Here is a 15889-nt window from a genome sequence, read left to right as displayed (position 1 = left end):
AATATATACCGAATCGATGCGAAAAAAACTAGGAGGGGAGCGGGGATACCTTGCTCTCGAAGATCTATGGATCTAATCAAAGTTTTCAAGGTCTAATATGCCGATTCGTGAGGTAGGGCGAAGTGGGGAGAGAAAAAACCCGAGAGGAAGGAGAAAGAAAAGGAAGAAGGCTCGGACAGGAAGGTTGGGGTCGGGGTTAAAACACAAGCTCGACGCCAGTCACCCTGGTGGCGCCGAGCTTCCTGCATGTCACCGTCACGTTGGCTTCGAGCCCAAGAGCTCGACGCCAAGGACGTGTTAGCTCAGCGCCAGCAACGATGGCGTCGAGCTAAGGATCCAGATTTTAAAATCTTTTCTTCAGAAACATATTTGTGAAAAAATTTCAAAAAAAGACTAAAAAAAATAAAAAATCCGGACACCGAAGCAGCTGTAAGCAGTCCGCATCTGGAATCTATCGAACCAGCAACAGAATTTCCTGATTGTATAGAGGAGATAGGTGGAAGGCAAAAGAAAAGGGCCACGGAATAGAAAAGCCGCCAATACCTAAGCCATGTAGCACGCATAGATAAGGGCCAACTTAACAATCTAGTAACTCTTTGAGCCAAGCAACGCTGATTTAGTTTTTGTTTCCGTTTCCGGCGACATTCAGTAGCACGAGGAGTGGAAACAACATGGCGGTCAGGGACATCTGGCACAAGAATGGATGAGATAAGAAGAGAATAGAGGCAGTCTAAAACAGACGTTGCAACGTGAAGAACGCAGACAAGCAACATACAGCCTCTTTTATGTCCTAGTATAGAAGATCCTGCCTCAGGCGCCGACACCGACACCGAAGCAGCTGTAAGCACATTGTATTTGACAACAGTCATGCACAGTCATACAACATGCATAAGGAAAAAGGGGATTCCATCAAATAAACAAGGCTGTAAAAAAATGGCAGGCAAAATAAGAAGCTTTTTTGGTACCACGTACATGATCCCGACGTATCTCCCTGAATAGTTGCACCCATGAGGGCGCAAGAGCTCACCGCTGTGGACACTAATGACGCAATAAAAACAAGGAGACAAGAGAGAGGAAAGGCCCCAAACAAAAGCACAGATACAGTAATGTAAAGGGAGATTGTGTTGGAAAACAAGGCAGGTATGCAGGTTTTTTTTTTGATCGGCGCAGCATAATTTTGCTGCGAAATCCCGCAAACAATAACAAATAGCACACAAGCAACAGGCTGAACATAGCAAACCTCAGAAAGGATCGCTCATACAGTCAATCTCCTGCAGCAACTCCTCTGCTGAGGTAAGCATGGTTAAACTATTTGGTAACCCATACTGCGAAGATGTAAGACTGTCTCCAACGGTAGAACGCAAACACAAGATCTATTCCCATGATTTGAGTCACCTGCAGAGAAATGGTCACCCACCCAAAACATTCCCTCTCCAACAGCGAACCCAGTTTTCTCCGTCCGGTGACGCTCCGGTGCCGCTTGCTCCTCCGTCTTCGTCTTCCCCGCGGCCGGCCACCAAGCTGCGAGCTCCGGCGCGAGATCCAGCGAGCCGCGCGGCCCCTTCGCGCGGACGGTTTTGAATTGGAGCTCAAAGCAGGCAAGGAGCACCGAGAAAGGGCATGTGACGAGGACGGGCAAAGCCAAAAAAACAAAGAGAAAAAGCTTGCCAAAAAACAAACAAAGAGAAAAGCTTCTCTCATGTATATGAAGAACACGATGAAGATGAACATACGCGGGCCAGGAAATCAAACAGCGCAGCAGCATTTAGGCCGGCGTGCTCGCCCAGTCTCTGTCCTGGTTCGCTGTGTCCCCTCCCTGTTTCAGCAAATCAAATCAAATCAAATCAAGACCAGAAACCGAGCGAAGAGTCCGGATGGGCTCCTCATCCACTCCGGCGCCCGCGGCAGCAGCGGCGCCGAGCCGGCGCAAGGTGGCACTCTACCTGGCGCTCCTCACCCTGCAGTACGGCGCCCAGCCCCTCATCTCCAAGCGCAGGGGTCGGGGTAGAGCCCGGAGACGTTCCACCCCTTGCCGACGAAGCTCTCGATGGCGGCGTACAGGGCCCTGCGTTCCTTCTCCTCCACGGGGGCCGTCGCTGCCGCCGCCGCCGCGGCCAGGGCGTCCGCGCCGTCCTCCTCTGCTTGCTGCCCCACGCAGCCACGGAGCAGCAGCGTCGCCGAGACCCAGAGCAGCGCCGCCGAGACCCAGAGCGATGCCGGGAGGGGGCGCAGCGCGAGCCGCCACCGTCCCCACCGCGAGCGGCACCGATTTGCGTCGTCTCTCCGTGGAGACGCGTATTTGCGTCTCGGTTCGCCCTGAACGCAAAATGCGTCGCCTGTTTGGGTTATCCGTTGGAGCGTAGTTTTTGATACTCAAAACACTGTAGATGACCTATTTTGGGTATGAGTTATGTTGTTGGAGACAGCCTAACAACCATGCGCGAAATGTGTGCGCCTCTACTGGCAACCGAAAACAGGCGCCTCATAAGCTGCCTGCACAGAACCAATTCTCGGGAACTATAGTCTACTATGGTGAAACCATATATAGCCTGTAGACAACTGAGTGCCTGAAAAGAAGCATCTTCATTGGTGGCAGAGCAACCGAGATGTAAACCTGACAAAAAAAAAAAGCCAGCGTGGCACACGTTGTGGAGACAATGAAGGCAGGTCAACCTCAATGCCATATAGGTCAGTACCGTCGTCGGGGACCTCATGTATGAGCGAAACATATGGAAGATGACAACACTGTGCCACTACTCGCAGAATGGATAGATAAGACACATGAACAACAAACATTGCTGAGAAGCTGAGCACACAGTAACTATAGAACCTGGCACAAAAATTGAAAAAATAAAATAACAAGCCCCGAAAGGCACCTAGAAAGCAAAGGATGCGAGCTTATATATGGTAGCAAGTAACAGAAAGGCACAGGTCAAAAATAGCGCGAAGGCAATACGAAACAAAGACGAAAAGGGAGGGGGGGAAATGGTTTTCTGTTTTTTTTCTTTTTAAAGGAACAAAAGGGGAAACTACTAAAATGAGTCCGTTAGTATGTTCTGCTACACAAATAACTAAGAAGATAGAACATGTAATGTGCACAATGAAGTAATAAGAGCACACAATAAGAGTACGAAACATTACCTGGAGATCACCGCGCCGTAAGAGGGGAGATGTTGTCGCAACAGTTCACCAGCAAGAAGAGGATCCAGCAATGGAAGCGGTACGAATCGCCCAGCAATGTATATCTGACAGGGAACGACACAAACAAACAGTGCCAAAACTGCGTGAGGCTAACCCAAAATGCAGATAACAAGGAGGAGGAATGAATAGGCTCACATCCGCATTTGTATGGAACAAAAGGAAACAAAGCAACATAGGCACGTTAAATGTCTTATTTGGGTGGATAACTGACAGAGTGGCCGTGATGGCTTCAACACAAAGTGCATATAAAGAACACAAAATAGCACCTGGATACAAAAGCACGTTAAGAGCAGCTAGTCTGAGCATGAAGACGAAAAGTGAAGGACCGAAAACGGCGACTAGAGAGAGGGTAAATGGGAGCCGTAAAATTTCTTTCGAAACTTTTTCGGTCACTGTCTCAAAATCACCGCCAAACTCGCAAACCAAACACCGTAATGTCCACGACCCAAATGAGTGGGTGGATGTTCCCTAGGAACATAGCGGGACACCACGAAACCAATGCAACCAACCAAAAATGAATCATAACTCAAATGACCGAGCTGTGGACAAAACAACAAGAGCTGAACACCATCACCATGAGACACACTTGCAAAACATACTCAGAAGGAGAGAGCTGGATTTGCACGGCACTCGAAGGTGCACAGCCTACCAGCAGCAATGACAAGCCTGCCTTCTCCTAAGGCTCCGTTTAGATGCGAAAATTTTTGACTTTTGGCTACTGTAGCACTTTCGTTTGTATTTGGCAAAAATTGTCCAATTATGGACTATTTAGGCTTAAAAGATTCGTCTCGCCAATTACGAGCTAACTGTGCAATTAGTTATTTTTTTATCTACATTTAATGCTCCATACATGTGCCGCAAGATTTGATGTGACGAGGAATCTTGAAAAATTTTGAATTTTGGGTGGAATCTAAACATGGCCTAAATGGATGAGCACAAAGCACACTTGCAGAAGCAAATTCACATATAGATACCGTAATCAGCTAACCAAGAGAGATTCAGTAAAATGCAATGATGAGCTTGAGACCAAATTTAATATTCAAAGTACTGTTGCTTGATTGAGACATTTTCTTAACACCATTTCAATTCACGTGATATGCTCTTGGAGCTATGCAAGCACAAGCTCATGGTCGAGCATTGATTTGTGCTGGGCAAATAAAGAGCAGAGAGAGGAGCAGGTAGCTCAGCCTGGACTCCTGCTCGTCCTAGACTGGGAGAGGCATAGGCGCTGCAGCGACGCTGCTGGTTCTCCCTGCTCTAGGACACGACGAACACAGAGAAATGAAATAAATAGACTCAGAAGAACACAGAAATTAACGAACTTGGCCTGGGAGCTTCAAACTTGGAACTGACGAGAGACTTGAGCACGCGCTGCTCATCTGATCACGCTCAGTGCAGGGGCACTGGCGCTGGTAGCGCTGCTGCGTCCACCCATCAGACAGATCCTGCATGAACACAGACTGAAAACGAAGAACAGAAAAACAAGCGGACACGAAATTGACGCAATCCGACTCCACACTCGATGATTGGATCCCAAATTTTGCAGATATGTAATTCGACTAGGAACAAATAGATCCCCAAGAAATCAATGCTTGAGATCAACTCAAACTCTAGATCTGCAAGATTTGGGAAAAACGGGAGGAGAAAAGCAACGAACAAAAATTGCACACATCAAATCGGTGAAGAATAAAATCACAGAAAAGCATGGTGAATTCCGGAGGGCACGAGGAGGATTCGGGCCTCCATTCCCAAACCAAAAATCTCAGAAAAACAAGGATGAATTTTTCAGCTCTTGACCTCTCTCAAGAGCAAGAAACCCTAAGTCTAAAAGGAGAAAAAGAAAAATGGGAGAGGTGAGGGAGATGGGGGCTCCCTCATCCTATTTAACAGGGCTATTATACATTCCCAGTTTTGCCCCTGGATACAAATGAGTTGAACCGCTAAGCCCAAGGGCGTTGTTGTCCAACCCGGTGTAATCTTGATCCGACGGCCACCGCGCCTTCTCACCGGTAGCTTCGCCTCGACGCGAACTCCCCGATGCCGCCACGTGCCGTCCACCCCTCCTCGGAACCTCCGCCCGGGTTTTGAGGCCCAAACCCGTAAACCGTCCGCGGGTAGCGTACTCCATACGCGTCCCCCGCCATCCGACACGTGTCACCGCTGTCCTCGACCGATCGGCCCGCCAAGTCCTCCTGAGCCTCGCTCGACTCACGCGTCCGCCGTCTTGACCCGGTCAACACCGTCACTCCATGTCTTCTTGCACTTGTTGATGTTCCAAGTGTCAGCCACCGCGGCTAGTCGCCCGGCCTCCCGGTCCCTCGGTCCAAGCCTCACATCCGTCCTTCACCGCTCCCGGTTCGTCGGCACGGCACGTCCTCCTTGACCTTCACCTCGCCGTCAACTACTGACTCCGTGCTCCACACCTGCACACCACGAGCCAAGAGACATGCACACATAGCTTTCGCCATGGTAGAGTTAGTAACCGACTCAACCTATTCGTGGATCACGTTGATCAATTTTTTAACCGTTAGGCCCTCGGCAAAGACTTTTTAACCGTTTTTGCAAATTTTTTTTAAAAATCCTTTGCCGAGCGCCCTATGACCTGGCGCTCGGCAAAGACAGTCTTTGCCGAGTGTCAAGGTTGGCACTCGGCAAATTAAATTTTTTTTGTTTTTTTCTCCCCATTTTTTCCTGGGCCTTGCTACAATAATTGAAACTCTATTTCAAAATTTGGGACAATTTTGAGTTTTTTTACTATATTTCCTTAATTATTTTTGTTTCGTTGAATTTTTTCGAGTATTTCAAATTTGAACTGCATGTACATGAAATAATGGAATTTGGTCATTCAAAAAATGGTATTCATGATGTTTGGCGTATGTTGAGGCCGTATCCAGGAACTCGCATGAAATTACGAGCATCTTGTTGTCGTAACATGGCGATGTACTTGTGGTAAAAGTGTATTTAAATTATATAAAATCCAAACGAAGTCCGAAAATCATGAAACTTGTCGAGGTGTCTTGTTATCGCATGTGGAGGCCGTGGTAAAAAATTGAGAAAGTTTGAAGCAAGTTGTGACGCTGGGCCCGGCACTCGACAAAGATTTTTTGGGCAAAGATTTTTTTTTAAAAAAAAGCAAAAAATCTTTGCCGAGTGCCAGGCTGGGGAGGCACTCGGCAAAGAGTTTTTTAAAAAACTAAAAAATGTCTTTGCCGAGTGCCCAAAGTGTCGGCACTCGGCAAAGACGCCGTCAACGGAGCAGCGCCGTTGACGGCTGCTTTTCTTTGCTGAGCGCCGCCGTTGGCCCTCGAAAAATGCTTTACCGAGTGTCCGACAACTGGCCCTCGGCAAAGAGCCTCTTTACCGTTAAATTTTTTTCCGAGGGCTCTTTGCCGAGGGCGGCGCTCGACAAAGCCTTTGCTGAGGGCTTTTAGGCCTTTGCCGAGTGCCCTGGGCCCTTGGCAAAGATGCTCTGTCTGGTAGTGTAAGCAGTCTATAACAGCACAACGATTGTGAAAACTACATAGATGCAGCATTCACTGAAAGGAGCATGACGTGCATGAGTATATTCATTAGACAAACTATAAAAAAAGAGCGTACCCAATACAGAGAGCTCCCGTTCTGTGCAGGGTCTGGGAAAAGGTGTTAGTGGCGAGCCTTACCCTCGCTTGTGCAATGCGAGGAGACCGCGACTAAAATGAGCAGGCGACCAAAAGGAACTGCCAACGGAGCTTAAAACAAAAAGGAAAAAGTCTACTTAACCCCTCATCTTTTATATTTGGTCTACTTCACCCCCAAACTATGAAACCGTCTGTTTTACCCTCTGAACTTTTTAAAATCGTCTATTTTACCCCCTGGGTGGTTTTTTTGACAGCGGGTTTGCTACAGTAACAGCGGGTTTGCTACCGTAACGGCGGGGTTTGCTACTGTGCCGCGGTTTTGAATTTTCTTTTTTTTTATTTATTTTCGGTGAATTTTTTGAAAAATCATAGTAAATCATAGAAAAATCATAAAATGAAAAATCTAATTTTGTTGGACTCCACATGAGTAGATCTACATAGTGAATATATAATACGGTATGCTTTAGTACAAATTTTTTTACTGTAGCCTTAGATTAATTGAAAAATCTAATTTAGCACTACTTGTCTGTCGTGGTCTTTCCACTTGGCGGTACTTTAGAAATATTCCATGTTGAGTGGGCTGGCTGGAAAGTGTCTGTCTATTTGTAATTACTTTGACTTGGGAAACTAGTTAAAATTAAAATCGTTTAACTCTTTGGGATGTCCATTTATTTTAGGTTTACCCATTGCCTGATGATACTGCCTGCATTTGTCTAGTGTAGTAGGTAACCTTGTTAGTTCTGAACTGCCCTTTTTCTTCAAACCACTGGCATTGTCGTATTGATTCTCATTGCCTGGGGTTTGTTCTTTCAACGTCGTCTTGTGGCTAACGTAGTCAATTGTCTGCACTACCATCTGATGAGTCGCGCCGGAGTGATCAGTCAAACTTCAAGAGTTCAAGTTGCAATCCTTGCGTACAGTTTGTACCTAGGATTAGGCGATATGCTTTAACCTGACACAAACAGATTCTTTTTATTTGGAAGCATTATTTCATTCATAAGTTGTTTCCCTGTCTGATTTATCAGTTTAAGATGATCCTTTTATATCATGATTTTTTATTTAGCACTACTTGTCTGTCGTGGTCTTTCCACTTGGTGGTACTTTAGAAATATTCCATGTTGAGTGGGCTGGCTGGAAAGTGCCTGTCTATTTGTAATTACTTTGACTTGGGAAACTAGTTAAAATTAAAATCGTTTAACTCTTTGGGATGTCCACTTATTTTAGGTTTACCCATTGCCTGATGATACTGCCTGCATTTGTCTAGTGTAGTAGGTAACCTTGTTAGTTCTGAACTGCCCTTTTTCTTCAAACCACTGGCATTGTCGTATTGATTCTCATTGCCTGGGGTTTGTTCTTTCAACGTCGTCTTGTGGCTAACGTAGTTAATTTCACTGTGGTATTTCATTCTATGATCTTGATTGTCCCTGTGGTTTTTTTCACAGGCGCCATGGATTCGGAAAGATCTTTTACCGACATAATTACAAGGGGTTGTAATCCTGCTGCTTTGTCTGATAATGTCCCAACTCCTAATGAAACGACAGCATGTGATGAGGCCCTAGCAAGTGTGAAAGGGAGTCAGAAAAGGTCCAAGAATTTCAGTAAAGACGAGGATGAAATGTTGGTCTCAGCATGGCTAAATGTGAGTTTGGATCCAGTGCATGGAGTTGATCAATCACGTTCGACTTATTGGAAAAGAATATATGATTACTTTCATATAAACAAGACATTTGATTCTGATCGAACGCAAATGAGCCGGTGGTCTGGTATTCTACATGATGTGAACTTATATGCTGGTTGCGTTTCAAAGATAGAGGCTAGAAATCAAAGTGGTTTATCTTTCGCTGATAAGGTAAAGATAACAGACCTTGCCCTTCAAATTGTATATGATGTTTCTCTATGTCATGCAGTCTCTATGTGTCTGAATTTGCAGGAAAAAATGCATTAAAAATGTTCAAGTCTGAGGACAAGCAGCACCGGAATTTCCCTTACCTCCATTGCTGGGAAAAATTGAAAGACAAGGCCAAGTGAAAAAATAGAAGCAATCCCTGTGGAACGACTTCAAGGAAAAAGCAAAAGACCACGGCGAATTCAAGTCCTGTAGCGGCTGCATAATTAGTTGTCACTGCGAATGGTGAAGAGAGTCAGGCAGCAATGCCTACAGTGGACAGACCTGCAGGGAAGAAGAAGGAGAAAGACAAATTACGACAACGTTCCAGCATCGAAGCATTGGATTATTTGTTGGCAAAGAAGAAAGAGGCTGACATAGAGAAGGATTTGAAAAAAGAGGAGAGGTGCAAAAAAGCCTTTGCATTGTAGGAAGAAAGGATCAGAATCGAGGAAGAAAGGAACATAATCGAGGAAGAAAGAAACAGACTTCAGAAAGACAAATTTGAGTTCGAGAGGAACCTTGAAGAAGAGAGAATTATCAATGTCGATACGAGTACCATGTCCACCAAATAGCAGCTACTATATGAACAGCTCCAGAATGACATACATGCACGGCGTATAAAAAATTAGATAAATTATCATATTGTACTGAGTACCATATTTCTTAAACATTGTGCTGGTTGTTTTCTGCATTGTAAATCATAACATTCTACAATAATTATAATCATGGCATCATTACAGTCCAATGACAATTGAAATCAATCATTAATGGTATTATTGTATAAATCTGGATAATTTTGCCACAAGTGCTCAATAAGATCGGCCTGAAGTTGTGTGTGCGTTTCCTTGTCCTTGATGTTCTTGTAATTTTGAATGAAAGCATCGAGCTCAGGGGTACTATCATGGGATACTGTCACCTTTTCTCCCATGTCGTCGTAATTGAAATCATCTTCATCATCCCCCTCATCCTCAACAATCATGTTGTGCATAATGATACAAGCGTTCATGATTTCTCCAAGCGTGTCCTCATCCCACAAACGAGCTGGTCTTCGAACGATAGCAAAGCGAGCTTGTAGAACCCCAAACGCTCTTTCAACATCCTTTCTACATGCTTCTTGTGCCTTAGCAAAATATTTCTTCTTGTTACCTTGAGGTTCTGGTATGGTCTGCACGAAAGTGGCCCAAGATGGATATATGCCATCTGCGAGATAATAACCCATTGTATAATTGTTTCCATTGATGTTATAGTTAACCTGTGGACCCTCACCTTCAGCAAGCCTTGCAAAAACAGGAGATCTTTGGAGAACATTGATATCATTATGCGAGCCCGGCATCCCAAAAAAACCATGCCAAATCCAAAGATCTTTAGAAGCAACCGCTTCTAGTATAATTGTAGGATCCTTTTTGTGCCCCACGTACATACCCTGCCATGCAACAGGGCAATTTTTCCAGGTCCAATGCATGCAATCTATGGAACCAAGCATACCTAGAAAACCTCTTCTCTCACCAATTGCAAGCAATCTAGCTGTATCATGTTCATTAGGCTTTCTCATGTACTCATGCCCAAATATATGAACAACAGCTCTGACAAACCTTCTCAAACTCTCTAGAGCAGTACTCTCACCAATACGAACATAGTCATCCGTAGCATCAGCCGCTACTCCATAAGCTATCATCCGAAATGCCGCCACAACCTTCTACAAACAAGAAAGTCCTAGGGTACCAGCTGCATTTCTCTTTTGCACAAAATAGTCATCATGATCCTCGACAGCATTCATTATACGGACAAACACATGACGCCTCATTCGAAATCTATGCAAGAAGACAAATTAATTAGGCGACAATCGAATATATGTACAAGGTATAATTGAAAAGAAATATGGGGTACGTACAAACCTGCGCCTGAAATAATTTGGCCCGTATGTAGGATCATCTGAAAAATAGTCTCGATAAAGTCTCACGTGCCCTGACTGTCTATCACGATTTATTACACGATGTCCCTCAACGGAACCACGACGTGGTTCATTGCCAATATCCGTTGCTACTATGTCTGCAGCGGCAATATACAATTCATCGTCATCATCCGAAGACGATGAATCGACCACTTCATTCAGCAAATTGAACTCGGCTTCAGAATCTATTACACACCTACGGTTGCTGCTCGGCTGATGGATTCACCTGACAAAATCTGAATGCATGAAGTGCTCACTGCGGCTGCTGCTCAGCTACACCGTTGCACCGAACGGCGCGGCCACGCAGGGACAGCCGTACCAAGGCGTGCTTTGCGCCTGGTGGCGGTGCGTGCGTTGCTTGCGAGCAGCGGCGGTGGTGCGTGCGTTGCGCTTGCGAGCAGGCTTGGCGGGTGCGTTGCTGGCGACTAGGCCTGGCGGCAGTGGTGCGTGCGTTTGCTTGCTAGCAGGCCTGGCAGCCAATGCAAGAACCTTCAGGTCCATCTTGGCCCATTTAATTATAGAAAAGGAGCATCTTTAGCTAGGCTGCTGTAGCCATCATATTTTTGAGAGGCTTTTCTATTTTACATGATGGCTTGAAAAGGAGCATCTTTAGCTAGGCTGCTGTAGCCATCATATTTTTGAGAGGCTTTTCTATTTTACATGATGGCTAAATCAAGAGATTTAGCATTTATTTTTAGCCAAACTCGTAGGAGATGCTCAGGGGCTGACTTGCTCCTCCACTCCCTTCTCTCATCCTCTTTCCTCCTACCTCTCTCTCACCGCATCCCACCCCAGCCAATGCTGAGCCGGGTGGATTTTCTCCATCGACCTCAAACTCAGCAATCTAGGGGGTTTCGGGGACGGCAGACAGGACGAAGGAACCGGTGCTGCCAGGGTTAACGGGGGGAGACTGCAGAGTGGAGATTCTCGGTGATGGCTCGCATGGCAGCGTTGGGGAGTATCTTGTTGTGTCTATTGCCGCTGGACGCCATCTTGACGAGGACCCCGCCATGGCAGCGCCATGTGCGCGGCGTCAAGCATGGCAAGCTTTCCATGTAGTATCGCTAGATGCGTGCGAAGCTTCTTTTTCTTTAGCTTGTTTCTACCGGCTACTCTTTCTTGGATTGTTTAAGTCGATTTGTATAAGACGTTTATGTCCCTTCTCAGTTTGTGCTCACAAGGTGTTTGTATAAAAGACTAAGAAGCAGCAGGGGATAGAAGAGAGATAGCAGGGTGGTACACTACTACAATCAAACTTAACCGAGGCGTTTAGCAATGAGGCTCGAAGGCGGGCAGTAATTTGAACCACCTCGGTTAATGCCTGGGATTAACCGATGCAGTCTTTTTATTAACCGAGGCGGTCACAATCAACCGCCTCGCAAAATTGATTTACGGAGGCGGTTTAACCGCCTCCTAAAATCTATTAACCGATGCAGGCCTTTTAAAAAGCCCGCCGGGGAAAATAGGGACATTTTCCGAGGCGGGCCTCTTCCGTTAATAAGGCTGAGCCCGCGTTAGAAGCCCACTCGGCCCAAAACACGGTCACTGTATATAAGCGGTCGAAACCCTATCCCCCAAATCCACTCACACCCCCACCCTTCTCCTCAGCGCTGCTCAGCCATGCCCCTCCCCACAGGCGCGCGCCCGCGCCCCTTCTCCCTTGCTCGAGCCCGACCCTCTCCCTCCCAACCGACGGCGCGCCTCTCGGAAAGGTCCTAATGGCTAGAGGGGGGTGAATAGCCTATAAAAATTTCTACAACAACACTAAGCAAAGTGGTTAGACAAATATAAGGCAAAGCAATTCTTGCGCTAGCCTACTAAAAATGCAAGCCACCTACCACAATTCTAGTTGCTATAGTCTCTAAGCACACAAAGATTAGGTCACTACCACTAAGTTAGTGAGCTCTCAAAGACTAACTAAAGAGCCCCACTAACCACTAGACAGGACACAAGCTAGCTCTCAAAACTAATTACACTAAAGAGCTTAGCTACACTAGGAAATGTAAATATAAGAGAGGGGATGTGATGTTTATACCGTCATGGCAAGAGACAATCAATCAATCACAATGAATACCAATGAAATCTCAGTGCCAAGATGACACAATGATTTTTCACCGAGGTTCACTTGCTTGCCGGCAAGCTAGTCCCCGTTGTGGTGATTCGCTCACTTGGAGGTTAACGCGCTAATAGGCATCACACGCCTAACCTACAATCGGATGCCGCACAACCAACACAAGATGAGGATCACACAAGCCACGAGCAATCAACTAGAGTACATTTTGGCTCTCTACCGAGGAAAGGTCAAGAACCCCTCACAATCACCACGATAGGAGCTGGAGACAAGCACCTTCCTCCGCTAGATGATCCTCGTTGCACCAAGCCGTCTAGGTGGTGGCAACCACCAAGAGAAACAAGCGAATCTCGCAGCAAAACACAATCACCAAGTGCCTCTAGATGCAATCACTCAAAGCAATGCACTTGGATGCTCTCAATTCTCACCAAATGATGAATCAATCAAGTAGGATGAGTGAGAGAGAGATGGCTATGCTCACTAGGATGTATTCTCAATAGAAATGGCCAAGAGAGTGAGCAAGAGCCGGACACACAACTTAAATAGGGAGCACCTTCGAAAAGAGCCATTGGGCTTCCCACTGTCTACCTATATAGGGCGATCGGACGTGCAGGTCGCGTCGACCAGACACAGGTCACGCAGCATCCGGTCGTGGAACTCCATCCATGTGTCCCCCGCATTCAACCTCGATCGTTGATCTCCAATGGTCGATTCCTAGCACCCTCGTGGTTAAGTCAAGACCAGACGTGGGCCAACACGACCAGACGCACCGAAGCAGCGTTCGCTCGCACCCGCGCCCACGCCAGCCAAGCAGCGACCGGACGCACCGCTCCACCGACCTGACTCTCTCCAACGTGGCGTCAGGTCACTTCTAGAGAGGTTCCAGAGCCTGATTTTCTCGACCGGACGCGTTAGGTCATGCATGATCGGATGTGCCAGTGTGTCCGATCACCACTGCCTCGCTCTGCCGCTTGTGTCAGCATACGACACCACCTGATCGTACTCAGGCCTTGCGCATCTAATCACTTTTACTGTACAGCATCTGGTCAGGAGACCGAGGGTGGCCTTCACTGTGCGCCACTGACCGTACGCGGCTGTTGAGTCCGGTCACTGCCAGAGCAGCGTTCGGTCACCTCGAGACAACCCCTTCTCAACTCCAAACTTCACCACCCTTGCTCAAATGTGCCAACCACCAAGTGTATCGCCTTGTGCACATGTGTTAGCATATTTTCACAAATATTTTCATGGGTGTTAGCACTCACTAGAATCTAAATGCATATGTAATGAGTTAGAACATCTAGTGGTACTTTGATAACCGCATTTCGATACGAGTTTCACCCCTCTTAATAGTATGACTATCTATCCTAAATGTGATCACATGCACTAGGTGTCTTGATCACCAAAACAAAATAGCCCTATCAAATTCACCTTTGCCTTGAGCCCATTTTGTTTTTCTCTTTCTTCTTTTCCAAGCCCAAGCCCTTGATCATCACCATGGCTATCACCACTATCATCATGATCTTCACTATTTGCTCCACCACTTGGAATGTGCTACCCTATCTCATGATCACTTTGAGTAAAAGGGTTAGCACCTAGGGTTTCATCAATTCACCAAAACCAAACTAGAGATTTCACTCTCCCACCTCCCGAGCCCGCCCCTCACCCTCCTCCCAGAGCTCCTCCCCCAGTGGTGCTCCTTCCTTTCATGGTGCAGAGCTTCTTCCCCGGTGGGCGACGCTGGCTCCTCCCCTAGTGGAGGCGGCGCGGGGTCCTCCACCACGGCGGTGCGCCCTCCCCCCAAACTCCTCCACCAAGCTCCTCAACCTACGGCGGCGTGCGCTCCTCCCCCTTCTCCTCTTCTGGCGACCGTGGAGGCCAGATCCGCTGCTGGTGATTGGATCCATGATCGTGGTGGCCAGATCCGAGCCTGTGGTGGCCGATTGAGCTCCCTCGGTGGTGGATCGAGGAACCCTGGAGGTCCGGTGAGCAGCTATTGTGGCAGCCCATGGATAGGCTTGGCGGGCTCGTGGATGGGCTGGCTGGGCTTGTCCATGGGTTTCTTTTTTTTGTTTTTTATTTGATTTATCGAGGCAGGCGACCAACTACCTCTGTTAAGGTCGGATTAACTGTGACCTTTTCACGAAGGCGGATGGGATGCCTGCCTCGGTTAATCATTTTTGCCCGCTTCAGATAAGTTTCCTGTAGTAGTGGTAACTCCACCAAAGACTAGTGCAAGGTAAGCATAAACTCTTGTACAACCTACCAAACACCAAACATCCCCAAGCCTAGCTCCACGGAACCAAATAAGACCTGTTACACCAACCCAACTTGTCTTATCTTGGCCAGGCCCTCTTCATCCATGCGAGCCATCCTTGTCTACCCAACCAATCATGGCCAAGGTGTCAATCTTTTTTCCCTTTAGAAGGATTGATCCTTCATTTTTTCCCTTTGGAAGTCAAGGATCGGCCTCAGTTTTTTTTTCTCCTTTGGAAGTCAAGGATCGAGCCTCATTTTTTAAGTCAAAAATTGATGTTTTTGGAGAGTAGAAGGGGTAAGTGGATGGAGGAGGGAAAGAGGGAGGGAACGAATGGCTGCTCTTTTTTGGGTGGCTAGGCTAGTCGCGGAGAGTTTTGAACTGAATTGTAGGGGGTCATTTTTTATGTCAAGATTTATGTTTCTGGAGAGTAGAAGGGGGTACATGGATGCAGGAGGGAAAGAGGGAGGGAACGAACGAGTTCCCTTTTTCGAGTGATGTAGCCAGCCTGGTTGCGGAGGGTTTTGAACTGAATTGTTCCCTTTGGAAGTCAAGGATCAAGCCTCATTTTTTATGATGAGGGAGATGTTTGATGAATAGACACCCAACAAATAGAACTATTCACTTACTGTATTATAGTGAGTATGCAGTCACTGAGGTGGGGACAATTCATTGCAGATGTGAAAGGTCCTAATGGCTAGAGGGGGGTGAATAGCCTATTAAAAATTTCTACAACAACACTTAGCAAACCGGTTAGACAAATATGAGGCGAAGCGAGTGTTGCGCTAGCCTACTAAAAATGTATGCCACCTACCACAATTCTAGTTTCTATAGTCTCTATCCACACAATGGCTATGTCACTACACTAAGTTAGTGTGCTCTCAAAGGCTAACTGAAGAGCCACACT

General features: G+C 46.7%; 2 pseudogenes; one reads left to right on the top strand and one right to left on the bottom strand.

Annotated features, from left to right (window-relative positions):
• The first annotated feature begins 8265 nt into the window (after positions 1–8265).
• On the top strand, positions 8266–9335 carry LOC136520010 (glutathione S-transferase T3-like; annotated as a pseudogene).
• A 128-nt stretch (positions 9336–9463) lies between these two features.
• On the bottom strand, positions 9464–11158 carry LOC136523650 (uncharacterized; annotated as a pseudogene).
• Between the last annotated feature and the right edge of the window lie 4731 nt (positions 11159–15889).

The sequence above is a fragment of the Miscanthus floridulus genome, chromosome 18, assembly GCF_019320115.1.
Source record: "Miscanthus floridulus cultivar M001 chromosome 18, ASM1932011v1, whole genome shotgun sequence".
NCBI classification, from domain to species: Eukaryota; Viridiplantae; Streptophyta; class Magnoliopsida; order Poales; family Poaceae; genus Miscanthus; species Miscanthus floridulus.
This window is presented reverse-complemented; position numbering and strand designations above follow the sequence as displayed.